The sequence below is a fragment of the Schistocerca americana genome, chromosome X (assembly GCF_021461395.2).
Source record: "Schistocerca americana isolate TAMUIC-IGC-003095 chromosome X, iqSchAmer2.1, whole genome shotgun sequence".
Lineage (NCBI taxonomy): Eukaryota > Metazoa > Arthropoda > Insecta > Orthoptera > Acrididae > Schistocerca > Schistocerca americana.
Window position 1 is genome coordinate 918,138,490 of NC_060130.1, and position 20,831 is coordinate 918,159,320.

The 20,831-nt window shown below is 40.7% G+C and overlaps 1 long non-coding RNA gene across 1 annotated transcript in view; it reads right to left on the reverse strand.

The window, feature by feature from the left end:
• LOC124556679 overlaps positions 1-20,624 on the reverse strand; it is a 42,122-nt gene extending 21,498 nt beyond the window's left edge. Inside the window, exons 1-2 of the long non-coding RNA XR_006968658.1 lie at positions 20,448-20,624; positions 20,278-20,373 (exon numbers count right to left, since the gene is read on the reverse strand). This is a non-coding gene — a long non-coding RNA (uncharacterized LOC124556679). The remainder of the gene's footprint in view (positions 1-20,277; positions 20,374-20,447) is intronic.
• Between the last annotated feature and the right edge of the window lie 207 nt (positions 20,625-20,831).

Sequence of the window (20,831 nt, forward strand, 5' to 3'; positions counted from 1 at the left end):
AATGAAGATTCGCTTCAAATGAAGAGCAGATAGCCGGAGTTCCAGGCTTGGAGGAAACTCATTTTCAAGATGGGAACAAGGCACTGGAACATCGTTGGACCAAATGTATTAATCTACAAGGAAACTACATTGAAAAATAAAAGAAGTTACAGTGATGTAAGTACTTTTTTTCTATTCCATTTTGAGAACTTTTGAAACCACCCTCGTATCACAAGAACTTACTCTAAAAAACAAAACTGACAAAGCTGATAAGTAACAGCAAGCAGCAGTTGCACAAAGTAAGAAAGAAAAGCTAAGCGAAATGGTGCCTACAAGAACACCAGTAAAAAAATTGCATATCAACATTTGGCCAAGGATTTATTTGGTACACTCAGGGAAATTAAGAAATTAGAATTTACAAATTTGGTAGCAAGAAATATGAATGATTATCAAATAGAGACTAGAATTTTATCATTAAAGAAGAAAATAAAGCTCATAATTCTGCTTCATACTGTACAATACATGAGGAATAAGAAATTAGGGAAGAAGTACTTACAAATGAAATATGGCCATACATAATGTGTGTGAGTGAACATCAGTTAAAAGAGAATGAAATATGCAGTTGTACTATAAGTGATTATGTTCTTGCAAACTATTTCTGCAGATCAGAATATAAGGGTGGTGGAGTAGGAATAGTGATCAAATATGAATCAAATCCCATCATATAGAAGTATGAGCAATACATACAAAAATTTACCCAAAAGTAAAGGAAGATTTTGAAATTACAGGTATTGTGCCGCAATGTGTGGTAATGCAGGTGCTGGGTTTGACGTACAGTTGATCATACAGGTGGTGAATACTCTCCTGGGATATGTTATGCCAAGCCAGCTTGATTTATTCATGTAGTTCTGTAAGAGTTGTAGGTTGGCGAGTTGCACCAGTCATTTCTCATCCCATCATATCCCACATGTGCTTGGCTGGAAACAATTCTGGATATCCTGATGGTCAGGGAAGTTGCTGCACATCCTGCAGAGAATGTCGAGTTTCATGGGAAATGTGTGGGTGAGCATTATCCTGTTGGAACAACACATCACATTCCTGTTGCAAGAATGGCAAAAGAATGGATCTAACAACATTCTACGCATACGAAGCACTGGTTAGCATTGCCACTAGAAACACTGAATGTGAGTGAGAGTTGTAGCTTATTGCACCAGGGTCCGTAATGCCTGGGGTGCAAACAGTGTGTCTCGGATGAATGCATGCCACAAGACAACATTTACGATGTTTATATCATCCACGCAAATGACCATCACTTGCAAGCAATCAGAAAATGCTTTCATTGTTTAAGACCATGGCATGCCACTCCATCCTCCAAGTGATCCTCTGACAGCACCAGTCGACTTGAGTACATCAGTGCTGTGGTGTGAGTGGAAGACAGGCTAGAGGTGTGTGTGCCACTAGTCCCACAGCTAATAACCAGTTTATAACAGTTCATATTGACATGTCCAGGCTCACAAGCCCTCTTATCTGTGCTGTGATAACTGTACCATCTGTTTTGCTGTCCTTACAATACAAATACCCTGGTGGGCATCTGTGCTGTGTGGACAGCCATAACCTTGTCTATGGGTGTGAGAATGTTCACAAGCATTGTTGCAGAACTGAAACAGCATGTCCAACTTGTATGGTGGTTCTCCAAAAGGACCATCTCACCACTTGGAAGGCCACAATGTGACCCCTTTCAAACCAGCTCAGTTGCCTGTAGGAAGCACGAGTATCTCCATGGCATGACTACCTGCCTACTTCACACGCTTGTACCACACTGAGCTTCTGTCTGTGAGCATTCGTTATTAACAGTAGACACACATGGCACTTTGGTAGCTATATCACTGCACTATCTGTTGGTGGATGATGTTGAAACCATTATCAATGCATCTACTATCCCCCAGGTGGCATATGCCATCATCTGGTGAAAATCAACATTGTCTTTTCTGGTTTTTTTTTTTTTTTTCGGCAGTGTGGGTAGCAATGCATATACAATGGTTTGACAAACAGGGCTTTCTGATAATTTTGGTCATCTGTGTTAAGTATATGGAAAGCTAAACTCACAGACAGAAGATGAAAATATAGAAAGAGATATTAGCCTTTACAACCAACAAAACAACAATATATTTAAAGGAATGTTGAAAAAAGAACAGTGGGCAAACACTCTTAAAGCTCAGGGAACAGATAAAAGATACAATACTTTTCATGAAACTTCATCACATTTCTTCAGTATAGTATTTCCAAGAACAGAGAGGAAAAGAAAAATTCTCCAAACCAAGCAGTGGATCATGAAGGAAATAACAGAACTAAAGGCTACTTTGAAAGAAATGAAACAGAGGGAAACCACTGAAGACAACAGACAGTTGATAAGACAATAACAAAGCCAAATTACTTAATGAGATAATTTAAGAATCAAGGAATAAAATTAAAACAGTCTGGGACATAATTAACTCAGAATGGTGACAAAAAATACACACAGAAAACAAATGAAATAGAAAGTATGAAAGTGAGTAACAAAATCATTGCAGATAAAACAGAAATTGCTAACATCCTTAATAATAACTGCAAAGATACAGTAGAAAATCTAAAGCATCGTTGTAACAACCACATAAGTCACCAGGCCAATGTGACAGATAAGTCAAGCCACTAAGTGTTCCTGGAACCAATATCTAAAGAGGAAGTCACAAAGATTATAAGAAAGCTTAAGGGAAAAAGTGCTGAACATGACAAAGTGTCAAACTACCTAATCAAGCAGGTGGGTGCAGAACTAACTACATCACTCATTCCAAAGAGGAGTATTTCCTGATCAACTTAAATTAATGAAAGTAGTGTCTGTAAACAAAATTGGAATTGCAGAGCAGTATCCTTAATATGAGGCTTCTTCAAAATACACTCCTGGGAATGGAAAAAAGAACACATTGACACCGGTGTGTCAGACCCACCATACTTGCTCCGGACACTGCGAGAGGGCTGTACAAGCAATGATCACATGCACGGCACAGCGGACACACCAGGAACCGCGGTGTTGGCCGTCGAATGGCGCTAGCTGCGCAGCATTTGTGCACCGCCGCCATCAGTGTCAGCCAGTTTGCCGTGGCATATGGAGCTCCATCGCAGTCTTTAACACTGGTAGCATGCCGCGACAGCGTGGACGTGAACCGTATGTGCAGTTGACGGACTTTGAGCGAGGGCGTATAGTTGGCATGCGGGAGGCCGGGTGGACGTACCGCCGAATTGCTCAACACGTGGGGCGTGAGGTCTCCACAGTACATCGATGTCGTCGCCAGTAGTCGGCAGAAGGTGCACGTGCCCGTCGACCTGGGACCGGACCGCAGCGACGCACGGATGCACGCCAAGACCGTAGGATCCTACGCAGTGCCGTAGGGGACCGCACCGCCACTTCTCAGCAAATTAGGGACACTGTTGCTCCTGGGGTATCGGCGAGGACCATTCGCAACCGTCTCCATGAAGCTGGGCTACGGTCCCGCACACCGTTAGGCCGTCTTCCGCTCACGCCCCAACATCGTGCAGCCCGCCTCCAGTGGTGTCGCGACAGGCATGAATGGAGGGACGAATGGAGACGTGTCGTCTTCAGCGATGAGAGTCGCTTCTGCCTTGGTGCCAATGATGGTCGTATGCATGTTTGGCGCCGTGCAGGTGAGCGCCACAATCAGGACTGCATACGACCGAGGCACACAGGGCCAACACCCGGCATCATGGTGTGGGGAGCGATCTCCTACAGTGGCCGTACACCACTGGTGATCATCGAGGGGACACTGAATAGTGCACGGTACATCCAAACCGTCATCGAACCCATCGTTCTACCATTCCTAGACCGGCAAGGGAACTTGCTGTTCCAACAGGACAATGCACGTCCGGATGTATCCCGTGCCACCCAACGTGCTCTAGAAGTTGTAAGTCAACTACCCTGGCCAGCAAGATCTCTGGATCTGTCCCCCATTGAGCATGTTTGGGACTGGATGAAGCGTCGTCTCACGCGGTCTGCACGTCCAGCACGAACGCTGGTCCAACTGAGGCACCAGGTGGAAATGGCATGGCAAGCCGTTCCACAGGACTACATCCAGCATCTCTACGATCGTCTCCATGGGAGAATAGCAGCCTGCATTGCTGCAAAAGGTGGATATACACTGTACTAGTGACGACATTGTGCATGCTCTGTTGCCTGTGTCTATGTGCCTGTGGTTCTGTCAGTGTGATCATGTGATGTATCTGACCCCAGGAATGTGTCAAAGTTTCCCCTTCCTGGGACAATGAATCCACGGTGTTCTTATTTCAATTTCCAGGAGTGTATTAGAAATGCTCATGCTCAATAGACTAACTGCTTTTCTGGAAAAGCATAATATAGCAACTCCAGCACAGCACAGATACCAGAAAGGGAAATCAAAGGAACAGAAACTGAATCATTAACAGAATTTATCATACAGGCCTTGGACAACATGATGGTAGCGTCTGGAGTTTTTCTTGACTCATCCAAGGCATTTTACAAAATTAATCATGCAGTACTAGGAAAGAAACTAGGGAATAGTGCTATTGTAGAGAAGCAGTACACTGGATAACATCATATCTCAGTAAAAGGAGGCAGTATGTAACCATCAACAACATACACAGATCAGTAGTTAAAAGCAATAAATATGGAGTCCTCATAGGTCTGCAATGGAACCCATGCTCTTCAGTGTTTTTGTAAATAATATACAAACATATGAAAATAAGATACTGTATGCAGATGATACAACTGTACTAATTCCTTCCAACAATTCTGAAGCACCTGAGAACAACACTTTCATATCAACCACTAACACAGAGCAATGACTCATGGAAAATGAGTTCATTATTGATCTGAAGACTATGTACATGGTTTTCAACAATAAACAAAAAGAAGAGCACATGGATATTTTGTAGGTGAAAAAGAACTGGAAGAGCCATTTCAGTTAAGTTTTTATGTATAACAATAGACAGTGAGCTAAATTGGAAGCAGCAGATAAATACTGTTTCTAATAAGCTAAGCACAGTGGTACCTGTAATGAAACAACTGTCTCAGTATGCACACCAAGACCTCTTGTGCACTGTCTATCCAGGACTTTTTGAACCAGTCAAACACTATGGATTCACAATATGGGAGAACTCAACTATCACAGGAATGACAAGAATATTCACGCAACAGAGGAAAGCCATTTGAATTATACTGAAAAAGAATCTTGTGGAAACTGTTTCATAGGTCGTATTATTTTGACATTTCCATCACTTTATACAGGGTGTTTCTGTAAGAGCATGGAGAAAGCATAACAGGATATAGAGAATGCTCTGCTGAACAATTTGAGGTAGGAAACCTGGGGTCAGGGAAGCCAGTTTAAGGAGATATGGAAGTAAACTTGTCTATCGCTTTGTCAAGCATTACTAATTTCCAGCTTATTTACAACTAATATGTGTAAGTTTATAAATACTGTGCTGTTTATTTACATGTACATTCTTTATTTTCTGCAAGGAAATTAGGGAGGATGAGCCTGATTACTACGAAGTATTTCCCAGTCACTGGATTGGAAGGGGAGGTCCCATTCCATGGCCTGTGAAGTCACCTGACCTGCATCCTCTTGATTGTTTCCTATGGGAATATCCAAAGCCACTTTTGTATGGGACCCCAGTGGATATGGAGATAGAATTAGATGCCAGAATTGTAGCTGCCAGTGATATGATTCGAAACATGCCAGGAATATTTGTCAGGATGCATCAGACTCTTTTTCGCCGATGTCAAGGTTGCATTGAGGTTGATGGCCGTCAGTTTCAGCATATTTTGTAAGACACAGTACAAATGGTACATTCATTGTGTCAATGATGGCATCTGCAGTTAACTATAACTAATGTAAATAAAAAATTCCACAGTACTGTGATTTTATTCCTTAAGCTGGTTTCTCCATCCCCAGGATCCATACCTCAAATTGTTCAGTGGAGCATCCTCTATGTCCTGTTAAATTTTTGCATACTGTTACAGAAACACCTTGTATAGTCAAGACCATTGTGACTGCATTATGAGATCATGCAAAACTGGAGACCAATGAGACTGTTCATCCTCATAACACGAGGAACAAAAACTTGTGGTGCATTTCACATAGACTTCAGGTTTTTTAAAAAGGACCTACACTGGTATCAAGGTAATACAATTATTGCCAAAAGATTTACAAAGCTTCATAACTGAGAACATGTTCCCTGCAGTTCTACGGAAGTTTCTAGCAGAAGAGGAATTCTGTAGTGTGGCAGAGTAGACTAGCAGACAGTGAGCAACAGTTAATCCTGTGAGCGAATATTTTATATACCACATTGAGATAAATTAAAAATAAGAGTTAGAAAATAAACTAGAATTAAAACTGCTCATACACAATAGAAGGCAATATCATGTGATGAAGTTACATTTTTTAACTCTGGTATATTTATTGTAAATAACTGCGTATTATGTAACATTATGAATATACTGTGCACGATATTATATGTATTTATTGTGTTACATACTTGTCTAGACCGAGCGGGGTGGCGCAGTGGTTAGACACTGGACTCGCATTCAGGAGGACGACGGTTCAATCCCGCGTCCGGCCATCCTGATTTAGGTTTCCCGTGATTTCCCTAAATCACTCCAGGCAAATGCCGGGATGGTTCCTCTGAAAGGGCATGGCCAACTTCCTTCCGAATCCTTCCCTAATCCGATGAGACCGATGACCACGCTGTCTGGTCTCCTTCCCCAAACCAACCAACCAACCAACTTGTCTAGATTGTAAGCATAATGATGTGTCCTTGCTACAAGAACACTGCTATACAAAAGTCAAATTATGGGACCAATAAAAATCACTATCCCACAATCACTCTGTGAGAAATTTATTTTGAGCATAGAATATTACTTGCTTATGCGGAAATAAATTGCCACCAACATTTGGCAGGATATGGAGAGAGGCATGAAACAAGGCAAGTCAGCAAAGGGAAGGGGTCCAATGGTGAAAAATAGTGACCCAAGGAAAAAGACAAACTAATATGAATTAAACAGGATATGAAAAATACATTTATAATAAATTAAAGGGCACATATGATCATGGAACAATTAAAACAGAACCTGAGATCCTGTCTTGGAATAATGCTAGATTAGAAATAAATAAAGAGAGAGAGAGAGAGAGAGAGAGAGAGAGAGAGAGAGAGAGAGAGAGAGAGAGAGAGAGAGAGAGAGAGAGAGAGAGAGAGAGAGAGAGAGAGAGTGGGGGGGAGGGGGGGGAGGGGGGGGGGAGAGGTGGAGAGGGTTAAAATTAATTTCTGTGGTGTCATATAAAATGCTGATAATGTGTTACTTATTGCTGCCATGACCACAGCCAAGTCACATAAACCAATTATTTTACACACATCAAAAAAGTTTTGCATCACCTTGGCTCCGAGTGTTCTGGAACCTGTACAGAAAATTGGAATAGAGATCAACATAAACATCATTTCTGCTCTTTTTATTGCTCATGAAAACCACACATTGCATGTTGTACCACCATACAGTGAGACCTTCAGAGGTGGTGGTCCAGATTGCTGTACACACCAGTACCTCTAATACCCAGTAGCATGTCCTCTTGCATTGATGCATGCCCGTATTCATTGTGGCATACTATCCACAAGTTCATCAAGGCACTGTTGGTCCAGATTGTCCCACTCCTCAATGGGAATTTGGCGTAGATCCCTCAGAGTGGTTGGTGGTTCACGTCATCCATAAACAGCCATTTTCAATCTATCCCAGGCATGTTCGATAGGGTTCATGTCCGGAGAACATGCTGGCCACTCTAGTCAAGTGATGTCATTATCCTGAAGGAAGTCATTCACAAGATGTGTACGATGGGGATGTGAATTTTCGCCCACAAAGACGAATGCCTCGCCAATATGCTGCTGATATGGTTGCACTATCAGTCAGAGGATGGCATTCACGCATCGTACAGCCATTACAGCACCTTCTATGACCACCAGCGGCATGCATCAACGCCATATAATGCCACCCCAAAACAGCAGGGAGCCTCCACCTTGCTGCACTCACTGGACAGTTTGTCTAAGGCATTCAGCCTGACCAGGTTGCCTCCAAAAACATCTCCAACAATTGTCTCGTTGAAGGCATATGTGACACTGACAGGAGAAGAAGACCTGATGCCAATCCTGAGCAGTCCATTCGGGATGTTGTTGGGCCCTCTGTACTGTGCTGCATGGTGTTGTGGTTGCAAAGATGGACCTTGCCATGGACATCAGGAGTGAAGTTGCACATCATGCAGCCTGTCGAGCACAGTTTGGGTCATAACACAACGTCCTATGGCTGCACGAACAGCATTTTTCAACACAACGGTGTTGCTGTCAGGGTTCCTCTGAGCCATCATCCGTAAGTAGCGGTCATCCACTGACACCCCTTCGGTGGCTTGAGTGAGGCATGTCATCGACAGTTCCTGTCTCTCTGTATCTCCTCTATGTCCGAACAACATTGCTTTGGTTCACCCCAAGACACCTGGACACTTCCCTCATTGAGAGCCCTTCCTGGACAAAGTAACAATGCAGACATGATCGAACTGTGGTATTGACCATCTAGGCATGATTGAACTACAGACAACATCAGCCTTATACCTCCTTCCTGGTCGAATGACTGGAACTTATCAGCTGCCAGACCCCCTCCATCTAACAGGTGCTGCTTATGCATGGCTGTTTACATCTTTGGGTGGGTTTAGTGACATCTGTGAACAGTCAAAGTGACTGACTGTGATATAATATCCACAGTCAATGTCTATCTTCAGGAGTTCTTGGAACTGGGGTGATGCAAAACTTTTATTGATGTGTGTATTTACAATAGAATTTTTATCCATTATTACCAAAATGAGCAGCATGATGTTGCTCATCAAAATTGTAGCAAAACATTCTGTGAAATAAAAGAGAATCATCCACTTTGCGAACTGCTGCAATGAAGTACTGAAGCAGTTCACTAACACACGTTTAAGGATTTCAGATGTTTAGAAACATATGTTGTGAACAAAACAGTTAGAAAATACAAAATTCTTACATAAACTGTTAGGTGAAAGGGAAAAAATAAGTCATTCTAGTTCAAGGTCGGTAATAAACTGCAATACTCTTTCTCAGAGTACATGTAGTAACAGTTTTTCCACATTAGATATTTTTTCTATACTGTTGTTTTATTTGGTTTGTGGGTCCATTCTAGTATACTACAACCTCTCCGAAAACAAAGCAGTGTCATCATGACATATTTATTCACAGACCTCGCTCCTGCCATCACTTAGAAAGATGTGTCTGAGTTCCTTCAGCTTCATAGAAATCACAAAAACTCCGCTGATGTCATGTGACAGGGAAAGGTGGCTTGGTAGTTAAGGAGTGGGACTCAAATGGAACAGTGATGTTAACAAGACAGCTTTAACCATCCTGTTTACAAACTATTTTTGTTCACATTTGGAACTCATGCAAAATATTTCTGCAGTTATATCAGTTTCAAATTGGAAGTCATTTTCAATATTGGCTAGGATGGTATGAAGGTCAACCTATCGAAACAGCATAATATATGAAGTATCACCATTCAAGTAATGCCCCTGCTCTCTGTTGAGCATGGCAAACATGAATGTCCTGGATATGTTTTCCACTGTTTCCTTGAATCACTTGAGGAGGAAATTTGGATGTAGGTTATACTTTAATAAAAGTAATCCTGAGTATTTTCCCAGTCCTTGCCCTAATGACCTCCATCACTCATATAGACAATGTGATGAAGTATGGAAGTCTTCCATCCATTATGGACACTTCAGTGACTTCTAACCTCCATGTTATGTTATTCTCTTAGGTTATTTATGTTTTTTCTATAACTAGAGAAGAACTGATCCATATCTACAAAAGAAAGAAGTTGTTCTTTTTTCACATATGTCTCTTAGATATCATTTTTTAGGACAGGCTTTTTTTAACCTTATTTTTATCACTAACGTTTGCATTGAATTTTCAAGCTGCATACTCTGGTGTACATCAAACTTTTGTTAATCACTACAACAGCTGTCTGTATTGTCATGAGAAACACTCCGACATTATTGACTATTGAAACTGCAGTATCATGAAGATGGCATGCAATAAATGTCAATTTGTTTCAATGGTTCAAATGGCTCTGAGCACTATGGGACTTAACATCTATGGTCATCAGTCCCCTAGAACTTAGAACTACTTAAACCTAACTAACCTAAGGACATCACACAACACCCAGTCATCACGAGGCAGAGAAAATCCCTGACCCCGCCGGGAATCGAACCCGGGAGCCCAGGCATGGGAAGCGAGAATGCTACCGCACGACCACGAGTTGCGGACGTCAATTTGGCAAGGAGTGTACTACATGCTTGGATATCCAAATGATTAGTATTTCAGCATAACTGCACAAAGTAGGCAGATGCATCACCATGTACATTCAGTATTCAAGGAAAGATTACAAGTCAATTTCTCATTCAGAAATCACATTTCAGTGTTGGTTATTTGTGATAAGACCATGTCTTATGTAAGGAGTAAAAACATATACCATCACGTATTAGAATTCAAAAGCAATAAGTTAGTGGCATATGGATGCTGCTGGTTGTTGTTCTGTGATATTGCAGCTGGTGTAACTCAGGATCCTGATACTGTCACATGAATATGAAGTTGGCAGATTCAGGAGGACCATAGTCAGCACCATACAGTTTCTGATTTTTCCACTGTGACTATTGCCTGATAGGAAAGACATATTGTATGTCATAATATGCAGGATCATATAAATCATGGGTCATGAAATGGACTTGTTTGCAGCTTGACAAGTGTCCATAGAGACAGTGTAAGAACATGGGGACCACCACAGAGTGTCAGCATAGGGACCATTGTTGCTGCTTCCCTTGATGTGCAGCAAAGATAGGTTTGTTGACAGTGGTGCACCCAATGACAATACTGGACACAGGAGTAGCACCAAGTCAAGCAGAGTTCTGGTTCTGCATACAGCATCACGATATATCTGTGTGAACGGTCTCTGAGGCAAAGAACCTACACAGATTACATTCATTGTCATCATAATCATCATCACATGGGCCCAGCACAAGGTGTTATGATACATGGTGCCACTGGATTCACAACACTGCCACTTCGAGTTAAAAGAAAATGTAATTTGAACAGCAGGTACTACATATCTGGTCTTTTAAGTCTCATATGCCTGTGCCCCACCTCTGAGGTTGTCATGATATGTTTCAGCAAGACAACACACAATAACATGTTGCCCGTGCTATTCTGAACTACCATGACACAAAGAGTGAACAACTGTTGCACTGAAAAGCACATTCTCCAGACTGCTCACCCACTGAAAACTTCTAGTCATGGGTATCTGAGCATGCGGCATGCAACTATGATTTTTGAACTCTGGCACAGACTGAAACAGCATGAAATGATATATGTGAAGCTGCCAACCACGCTCAGTCCAATCTGATGTCCAGATGGATTGGAGCCATTGGTGGAACCAGCGGTGGCTGTTGTGTGTATTAAATTTTACATCTAGCTCCAGTTTTGCGTACTGTCCCTGACAGGTCATTCAGTACTGACCAGCTGCTATGTTACCCATTGCCAAAGATATCATTTGGGTGTGGTATTGATTCATCACATCACTCTCCTGGTGATCACTATCAGTTTCGCAGCCCCTGCAGCCACTACTTGGTACTCAAGCAGCTCCTCCATTGGCATCATGAGGCTGAGTGCACCGTTTCAGTTCTGCTACATGCCAAGGAAAAATCACTGTAAGTAGCACAAATTGAACCCGGGTCATCCACATAGCGATGGAAAATTTTACAGCCAATGTGCCCTAAATCATCTAGAAATTACTCATGTGTTCTTCCTACTATGTCAGCCTCTGTAGTTGAGTGGTCAACATGGCTGCCTGCCAGGTGGAGGAGTCAGACTCAATTCCATGTACTGCCAGGGATTTTTCATTGGTGTAAGGACATAAATAATGAGGTCCACCCAGCCTTGTGATGCCAACTGAATAGGTGCTTGAATGAGAAGTAGCGGCTTCAAGGTCTGCAATACTGCCAATGACAAAGACTGCTGAACTCATGCCCATAGATACCACAACCAAATGATGTCATTAGCTGTGAATGACATGGCAGTCAGTGTGTTCAAAAAGGCCTGTCTCAGCCCATTATGGCAGAGCTTTGCTTGCTTTTTGTTTCCTACTATACTTTGTATGCACAATACGTATAATTTTGTTATTTCTGTTCTTTCACGGAGTCACTATTTTAAGGCCAGCAATGTGTTGCATCCTGTTATATGGGTCATACTGAAATGAATTATTGAATTAACTTGTGTTGCATAAAACCAATGCAATGGTGACAAAGGACTCCAAACCCATCAAGTACATACCAGTATATGTTAAGTCACTGCTCCAATGAGATTTTTAATATTGCAAATTACTTATGTAGGTATTGTCTTAAAGACAGTACTACATAATTCAATGAGTCTATGTGATATTTTATGTCGTGTTGGGCCTGCAGCATAGTACACGTTGGTATAAGACGTTATGTAAATGAATGCTCCGAACCAGCTGCAAAAAGTTGATATGTTTTTTTGATATTTTACAGGACAGGCCTGTTTCAGCTTATTGCCATTGTCAAGTGACATCTAATTGGAAGTGATGGCCATATTGCATCTACAGTAAAGTCTTTCTGTCGTATCTCAGTAAGTATAATAGTTCTTGTAGTTACCAAATGTAAAATACTCTATCCTGTGCAAGCTTCTTCATCTCCCAGTACTTACTGCAACCTACATCCTTCTGAATCTGCTTAGTATATTCATCTCTTGGTCTCCCTCTACAATTTTTACCCTCCACACTGCCCTCCAATGCTTAATTTGTGATCCCCTGATGCCTCAGAACATGTCCTACCAACTGGTCCCTTCTTCTTGTCAAGTTGTGGCACAAACTCCTCTTCTCCAATTCTATTCAATACCTCCTCATTAGTTATGTGCTCTACCCATCTAATCTTCAGCATTCTTCTATAGCACCACATTTCAAAAGCTTCTATTCTCTTCTTGTCCCAACTATTTATCGTCCATGTTTCACTTCCATACATGGCTACACTCCATACAAATACTTTCAGAAACGACTTCCTGACACTTAAATCAATACTCGATGTTAACAAATTTCACTTCCTCAGAAACACTTTCCTTGCCATTGCCAGTCTACATTTTATATCCTCTCTACTTCAACCATCATCAATTATTTTTCCCACAAATAGCAAAACTCCTTTACTACTTTAAGTGTCTCATTTCCTAATCTAATTCCCTTAGCATCATCCGACTTAATTCGACCACATTCCATTAACCTCGTTTTGCTTATGTTGATATTCATCTTATAACCTCCTTTCAAGACACTGTCCATTCCATTCAACTGCTCATCCAAGTCCTTTGCTGTCTCTGGCAGAATTGCAATGTCATCGGCGAACCCCAAAGTTTTTATTTCTTCTCCATGGATTTTATTACCTACTCCAAATTTTTCTTTTGTTTCCTTTACTGCTTGCTCAATATACAGATTGAATAACATCAGGGAGAGGCTACAACCCTGTCTCACTTCCTTCCAACCACTGCTTCCCTTTCGTGTCCCTCGACTCGTATAACTGCCATCTAATTTCTGTACAAATTGTAAATAGCCTTTCATTCCCTGTATTTCACCCCTGCCACCTTTAGAATTTGAAAGAGAGTATTCCAGTCAGCATTGTCAAATGCTTTCTCTAAGTCTACAAATGCTAGAAATGTAGGTTTGCCTTTCCTTCATCTTTCTTCTAAGATAAGTCGTAAGGTCAGCATTGCCTCACATGTTCCAACATTTCTACGGAATCCAAACTGATCTTCCCCGAGGTCGGCTTCTACCAGTTTTTACATTCGTCTGTAAAGAATTCGTGTTAGTATTTTCAGCTGTGACTTATTAAACTGATAGATTGGTAATTTTCACATCTGTCAACACCTGCTTTCTTTGGGATTGGAATTATTATATTCTTCTTGAAGTCTGAGGGTATTTCGCCTGTCTCATACATCTTGCTCACCAGATGGTAGAGTTTTGCCAGGACTGGCTCTCATAAGACCGTCAGTAGTTCTAATGGAATGTTGTCTACTCCCGGGGCCTTGTTTTGACTCGGGTCTTTAAGTGCTCTGACAAACTCTTCATGCAGTATCGTATCTCCCATTTCATCTTCATCTACATCCTCTTCCATTTCCATAATATTGTCCTAAAGTACATCGCCCTTGTATAGACCCTCTATATACTCCTTCCACCTTTCTGCTTCCCTTCTTTGCTTAGAATTGGGTTTCCATCTGAGCTCTTGATATTCATACAAGTGGCTCTCTTTTCTCCAAGGGTCGCTTTAATTTTCCTTCTTTTACTGCATTTTTATATTTTCTCCTTTCATCAATTAAAAATCAATATTTCTCCTATTACCCAAGGATTTCTACTAGCCCTCGTCTTTTTACATACTTGATCCTCTGCTGCCTTCACTACTTCATCCCTCAGAACTACCCATTCTTCTACTGTATTTCTTTCCACCATTCCTGTCAATTATTCCTGTATGCTCTCTCTGAAACTCTGTACAACCTCTGGTTTAGTCAGTTTGCCGGCCGCGGTGGTCTAGCGGTTCTAGGCGCTCAGTCCGGAACCGCGCGACTGCTACGGTCGCAGGTTCGAATCCTGCCTCGGGCATGGATGTGTGTGATGTCCTTAGGTTAGTTAGGTTTAAGTAGTTCTAAGTTCTAGGGGACTGATGACCACAGATGTTAAGTCCCATAGTGCTCAGAGCCATTTAGTCAGTTTATCCAGGTCCCATCTCCTTAAAGTCCCACCTTTTTGCGGTTTCTCTAGTCTTTATCTACAGTTCATAACCAATAGATTGTGGTCGGAGTCCACATCTGCCCCTGGAAACGTCTTACAGTTTAAAATCTGGTTCCTAAATCTCTGTCTTGCCATTATATAATCTATCTGATACCTTCTAGTATCTCCAGGTTTCTTCCATGTATACAACCTTCTTTTATGATTCTTGAACCACGTGTTAGCTATGATTAAGTTATGCTCTGTGCAAAATTCTACAAGATGGCTTCCTCTTTCATTTCTTACCCCCAACCCACATTGACCTACTATGTTTCCTTCTCTCCCTTTTCCTACTCTTGAATTCCAGTCACCCATGACTATTAAATTTTCACCTCCCTTCACTACCTGAATATTTTCTTTTATCTCATCATACATTTCATCAATTTCTTTATCATTTGCAGAGCTAGTTGGCATATAAACTTGTACTACTGTAATAGGCATGGGCTTCGTGTCTATCTTGGCCACAATAATGCGTTCACTATGCAGTTTGTAGTAGCTTACCCACACTCCTATTTTTTTATTCATTATTAAACCTACTCCTGCGTTACCCCTATTTGATTTTGTATTTATAACCCTGTATTCACCTGACCAAAAGTCTTGTTCCTCCTGCCACCGAATTTCACTAATTCCCACTATATCTAACTTTAACCTATACATTTCCCTTTTTAAATTTTCTAACCTACCTGCCTGATTAAGGGATCTGACATTCCATGCTCCGATCCGTAGAATGCCAGTTTTCTTTCTCCTGATAACGACATCCTCTCGAGTAGTCCCCGTCCGGTATCTGAATGGGGGACTATTTTACCTCCGGAATATTTTACCCAAGAGGACGCCATCATCATTTAACCATACAGTAAAGCTGCATGCCCTCGGGAAAAATTACTGCTGTAGTTTCCCCTTGCTTTCAGCCGTTCACAGTACCAGCACAGCAAGGCCGTTTTGGTTAGTGTTACAAGGCCAGATCAGTCAATCATCCAGACTGTTGCACCTGCAACTATTGAAAAGGCTGCTGCCCCTCTGCAGGAACCACACGTTTGTTTGGCCTCTCAACAGATACCCTGTTGTGGTTGCACCTACGGTACGGCCATCTGTATCGCTGAGGCACGCAAGCCTCCCCACTAACGGCAAGGTCCATGGTTCATGGGGGGACTCATAAAATATCTGACAAAAATGTATCTTTATGTTTCATAACTACAAGAACTATTATACTTACCAAGACATGACAGAGAGACTTCACTATAGGTACAGTACAGTCTCTACTTTCAACTAGACATAACTTGATAGTGGCAATAAGCCAAACCAGGCCTGTCATGTCAAATGTTAAAAAACATATTACCTTATTACAGCTGGTTTGGAGCATTCACTTCTGAAATGTGTTATAAGTCTACATGAGTTACTAAATGTAGTGTGATCATCACAGTACCTCCCAACTACATAAAGTCTGTAATTTTGATGATAGATGTCTATTAGAGCTAAGATTTGTGACTGAGGAAGTACAGAATGGCTCTTGATACATTGAAATAAATTATTCGTAAGAACATTTGCTCTTTGTACATATTAAGAGCTATACACTAACATTAATTTAGTATGTCTCATCATAGTATTAGAAGACTATTAATTTTCAAACAGTAATGTGCTGGAGCGAATTAAGAACCTGCATGAACATTATTTTGTCATATCATCATTTAGACGTTGCAGAAGCTGAACATTTTTCTAGACAGGGAAAGAAGCTCCTGTCGGCACAATTAAGTGAAGAAATGAACATATAGCTATAGACATAAACTACATATACTGTGATGGTAAATAATCATGGGATGGTCATATGCACATACACAGATAGCAGCAGTGTCACATACACAAGGGCAGCGCATTGGCTGATCTGTCACTTGTACTCAGGTGAAAAGGTTTCTGGCATGATTATAGCTGCATAAAGGGAATTAACACAGTCTGAACATGGAGTGGCAGTTGGTGCTTGATGCATGGAAGATTCCATTTTGTAAATCATGAGGGAATTCAGTATTCCAAGATCCACAGTGTCAAGAGTATGCCGAGTATGCCAAATTTCAGGCATTACCCCTCACCACAGACAACCCTTCACTTAATGGTCAAGAGTGGCAGCGTTTGCATAGAGTTCTCAGTGCTAACAAACAATCAGCACTGCATGAAATAACTGCAGAAATCAATGTGGGATGTACGAAAAATATATCTGTTTCAACAGCGTGAAATTTGGCATTAATCAGCTACGGAAGCAGACAGCCGATGTGAGTACCTTTGCTAACAGCATGGCATCACCTGCAGCGCCTCGTCTGGGCTCGCAATCATGTTGGTTGGACCCAAGATGACTGAAAAACTGTGGCCCAGTCAGATGAGACCTAATTTCAGTTGATAAGAGGTGACAGTAGGGTTTTGAGTGTGGGACGGACCTCACAGAGCTATAGAACCAAGTTGTCAACAAAGCAGTGTGTAAGCTGGTGATGGCTCCATATTGGCGTGGGCTACATTTAAATTGAATGTACTGGCTCCTCTGTTATGTTTGGCTACTTTGAGATCATTGCAGCCATTTATGGCCTTCATGTTCCGAAACAACGATGGAATTTTTATGCATGACAATGCGCCATATCACCAGGCCACAATTGTTTGCAATTGCTTTGGTGAACATTCTGAACAGTTTGAGCAAATGATTTACCCACCCTGATCACACAAAATGAATTCCATCAAACATGTATGGAACATAATTGAGAGGTCAGTTTATGCACAAAATCCTGCATTGGCAATATTTTTGAAATCATGGGTGCCTATAGAGGCAGCATGGACAAGAGGAGGTCCAACACAATATTAGAAAGTATCTCATGACTTTTGTCACCTCAGTGTAGATTTATTACATGTCATGAATGGTAAAGAATACTGCACCTGGGGTAATGCTTTGAATAACACACAGTCTCATTACTCAATATTAAAGTAGGCCTACTCAGGACAGTTGTTCTGACTGTGTACATACCACTAACAACAGATTTTTCACACTTGATTAGTTAGATGGTGAGATTATTGACAAACTACACAAAAACAGTGTTTTATTTTGTACTGTAAAATATGATGAGCAGTGTAGAGGAAATGGAATATAGTTACATTCAAACTCAAATGAGGGAAATAGTAATAGGTGTTTTGAATCAAAGCATACTGTAAGAATAGAGAGCTTTGTGCTATTCTATACTGTAATTTACAACTGAAACAACAGTGAACACTGTGTAGCAAAATCTTCCGTTCAGTATAAAAAATATAAAAGACTTCACTACACAAAATATTAAAAACTCCAAAACTAAAGCAAAATGATCAGTAGTGCTCTTTAACAGACAACAAATGGAAAGTGTAGAACTAATGGAATTCTCTTCAAAACCACCTACCGGTGGAACTCATGAAGTAAAACTGAAATCACATACAACAAGATTAGTATGTTTGTTTGCATGAACATCTTCAGCTGACCAATAGCAACAGAGAATGCAAAGCACAGCTGCTAAAACCATTTGAAAAATATTACAGCTCATGACAGAATTCACCATTCTGTCTACAAACACACTTGCAGCACATTAATGAAATCTTAGCTGAAATGAAAGTTTCATCTCCTCCATCGCTTCCTCCCACCCCTAGCACTCCTAAATTCCTGCAACATATATTCATATTTGCAATTAGAAATTGACTCAATCTGTTTTTAGCAAAATTCTACAGAATTTGTAGAGGCACAGGAACTGTACACCTACCTAATGCACCTAAAACAAAGTTTAAATTTTTATGAAAATATCTGGTACCTTCTATTATATGTAAAATTATCTAATGACTATCTTAAAAGTTACTTGCTGATCTGTGTGAGTGTGTGTTTTGCAAAAAGGCTAAGTTGTTATGAAGCTATACATGTATAACAATATCCCCTTCCCACCTGCTATAATTTTAATAATGTCCATATGAATCCAAACTTACTGGACACAACATTATAACAAAGTTTCATTGGATAAGAATACACACTTGGGAAAAGTCATGTTATATACTGATTGTTTGTCTTTCGGTGTACAAAATACTTGAAATTTTTAATGATTGACAGCACAACATTATCCACAACTGTAGATATATTTTAAATATGTGAACATAATATAATTTTTAATCGATGTAAATTTAAATTTATGCCATAGTTTACATTCCACAGTAAAACAGTAGTCTGGGTAATGAGTCAGTGTTACAAGATGCAGAGAGGCAGAAGGTATACACTTCTAACAAGAAAATATGTTCTACGGGACAGGGATACTGAAATTTATCTTTGAAATTATGGCTGTTTTACAAGTTAAACTCATCCACGTAAAATTTCCTCTCATACATATTGTCTCATTCCAGAAACTGACATTTCACATCAAGAGTCCCAAAAAACCAAGTGTACAATTAAAAAGCTAAAGATTAAATTCTCGAAGAGCAGTAATGTTAGTATCTGCTAAAAATGACGCCAAGAACTCTAGAACTTAGTAATAATGAAGGAAACAGCACAAGGTGCAATTTTAATAATTGTGTAGTTCCACGGATTCTGGTAATGTGTGTAAGAGTGCACTAACGATAAAATCCATAAATACAAGCTTGAGTTCTATTTCGGTAGGCCTGCCCTTTACTCGTTATTTGGATTCCATACATGATGAAAGCAATCAAGCATAAATTATATTCATAAGTAACGTACCGACTTAGAGCGTGAAACACACCGGGGAAAGCTTTCCCTTTCGCAATCATCAGGCTCTCCAAAATTAAGTACCGTACTGTACTAAACCTATGACAGAAACGGAGGAAAATTTATGTTCATAAACGTAGAGCCTCACCTATACGATCTCACACTGAGGTTACTCCAACAGAACGGGTAGGCCTAATAAAACATTTTAATTGTTTTACGCTGAGAAGTAGCAACGAAGTTCATTTCAAACAAGAGGGGATCCCAGTTCGATTTCCTGTGCTATCAGCAATTTTTTGAACCACACCACTTTTCCGGCATGGTTATGTACGCTATGTGGTACATTTCTAAGTTCGCGACCTTTTTTTTCCTGATTAGCCGATTTTCGTACTAAGTACTAATTTTTTTCCGTGAAAAACTATCTATACGTAATGGCATTTGTGTACGGTGGGTGGGACGTTTAAAAACCACAAGAATCTACATCACAGTGACGTACTACTAATAATGAAAGCAGGGAACTACGCAGTTAGCAAAAGCTACGAGTGCGATCTTGACGCTTTAAACAGTATCACCTGTTTTTCATGCTGAAAAGACGTATAAACTAAAGACTTTCATTTCACAGCACAAGGTTATAAACCATTCTAGTAATAATTACCTCTCCACGTCTGGGTGTCCCTGGCCTTCGCTTCGAAACGCAGTGCAGAACACACATCTCCGAAATATTTCGGTACATATTAAGCAAGTGCTCAAACTGTAAGGAACGAGTTATTCATAAAAAGGAAAAATAAGTTACTCTTGTATTCCCAATCGTTTACAGTTACTTACTGGGTCATCTGTGTTTCCAGCCATGGTGAGAAAAATTTGTCTGATTTGCTTTCCCGCAGGACTAGAGCACTCTTAACTTTTACGTACTTCAGCTATTTCTAGTGTAAATTTCATTTTCAGTTCCGTGAAACACAACCTCGTCGGCATACAAGCGACAAGCGTGTGTTACCAAGTGCGCCAAAGATTTTATTAGGTGACACAAGTACCCTCAGATATTCCGTTGGATTTGACGTCACGGGAAGTACCACCCAATCGTCGACAGGCAATTGATTTGCCACATTTCCGCCGCTTTTACGAACTGCATTTCACAATTTGCAATATTGTGTTATTAATCGTACTCCTGGACACAATGTCGAACTTGCCAGTGAGGTAGAAATGCACTAC